At 35.8% G+C, this 1,942-nt stretch overlaps 1 non-coding gene across 1 annotated transcript; it reads right to left on the bottom strand.

Annotated features, from left to right (window-relative positions):
- Positions 1-1,573: 1,573 nt before the first annotated feature.
- Positions 1,574-1,680, bottom strand: LOC145013647 (small nucleolar RNA R71). Its single transcript, XR_013665195.1, has one exon. It is a non-coding gene; the product is annotated as a small nucleolar RNA R71 (small nucleolar RNA).
- Positions 1,681-1,942: the final 262 nt, after the last annotated feature.

Consider the following 1,942-nt stretch of genomic DNA (forward strand, 5'->3'; position numbering starts at 1 on the left):
TAGTGAATGTGAAACTAGGGTTAACTAGAAAATGGGTAAATTAATGTGTGAGCTTGTATGATAAACCATCAACAAGAGGTTAACTGAATATTAATATGATTAGCTAATTACAAGTATTATTTAATCTGAATAATTAAACTACGAAATTCATTAGTTTAATCACTTGATCACTGCTTAAATTCATTTGTTTTCTAAGGATTGGTAATAGTGAATGTGAATATAATCACCTTAGTCGGTAACCAATAACAATTAATCCATTGCACTTGTCATAAAATCAACCATAGGAGTAAACGAATCGAACCTGAACAGAAACCTTTTTATTATTGAATTTAGTTAGTTTTTACTTGTTTTTAGCTGTTAGTTACTTAAATTGCTTGTTAGTGTGTTAAAGTTTCTAGTCTTGTAAAACTAGAGAAAACCTTTTAGTTTTATTACTTGTTTAGTTAATTCTAGTTGTTAGTTTAATTTCCGTTCCTTGAGTTTGATACCCTACTTGCTCAACTATACCACTAATAGACAGGTTCACTACCTTTGTGTGTTTAAATTACATCTTAAAAGTATGACTAAAACCAATGCATTTATATACACATCAAGTTTTTGGTGCCGTTACCGGGGAACGGTTCAAAAATTAATTCTAATTTCTAGTATTATCGATCCTTTGTGTGAGATATATCTTGCACAAAGTTAATGCTTTAGTAATTTACTTATTAGGTCAAGTTCTAAGTTTTTTTGTTTTTATAATTTTTGTTAAATTTGTTTCTGTTTTATCCCTGAACTCACCGAGTGTAGTCGAAGCTACTCGGGAAGTGCATCGCTGATTTTCAGATTTTCTTTTATTTCGTTTTTTGTTCTTTTTACGCGTATTTCTTGTTATGATTACAGGTATCATATGACCCGAGGGTCCAACACACGTATGGTTCCTTCGTTTGAAGACCTGGAATCCTCCCTTAAGAACAACAAAGACAAAGATGTTGAAAGCACTAATCTGCCAAAGAAATCACCGTTCATGGACCTTAAATCAGTCTTTGGAAAGAAGAAAAACAAGAAGGCAAGTGAGTCTGGTAGTGAAAAGAGAGAAGAAAGCAAGTTGGAGAGTTTTGAAGATAATACAAAAGAAACTGAATTTGAGTACAATTACGAATCCGAATACGAAGAAGGAAGCAACCTAGAAAGTGAACCCGACAACACCATGACGAACATCGATGAAGTCCCCATGGGCAAATGGAAGAAAAGAATACGTGATGATACCGGCCCAGGACTCGTGCAACCTGCAATTCCCACAACTGCCACTTTTGAACTTAAAGGCCACATACTTGCTCAACTTAAGGAGATCCCATTCTACGGGAAGGATCACGAAGACGCATACAAACATTTAGATGAGGTCAATGACGTAGCTGACTACTTCAATGTTCCTAATGTACCTCGCCATACCGTTTTACTTCGTATGCTACCGGTCACATTTAAGGGGGACGTGAAAGATTGGCTGAAATCACTCCCTCCAAGATCCATCATTACTTGGGCTAAAATGAAAGAATAATTTATAGACCAATTTTGCCCTCCCTCAAAGATAGCCAAGCTGAAGAAATCCATAGCCAATTTTGAACAACAAGTTAGAGAGTCATTTTATGAGGCATGGGGGAGATACAAGGGCCTACTAAGGAATTTCCCACATCATGATCTAAACAGTCAACAAGAAGTCTCCATTTTCTATGATTGAGTCACTGTAACAACTAGGCAACTCCTTGATTCGCAAGGACCTCTCACAATGAAACCACCCCCGGTGATAAAAGAACTAATTAAATAATTCTCTAAGCACTCTAGAGAATATCATAACCCAAGGAATGACTTAACTCGAGGGGCGGTAAATTCTATTATTGATGACATGATAGCAATGATGGCAAAATTAGAAAGCATGGACCGAAGAATGACTAAGATGGATCAA

The sequence above is a fragment of the Lactuca saligna genome, chromosome 8 (assembly GCF_052625555.1).
Source record: "Lactuca saligna cultivar CGN05327 chromosome 8, ASM5262555v1, whole genome shotgun sequence".
Lineage (NCBI taxonomy): Eukaryota > Viridiplantae > Streptophyta > Magnoliopsida > Asterales > Asteraceae > Lactuca > Lactuca saligna.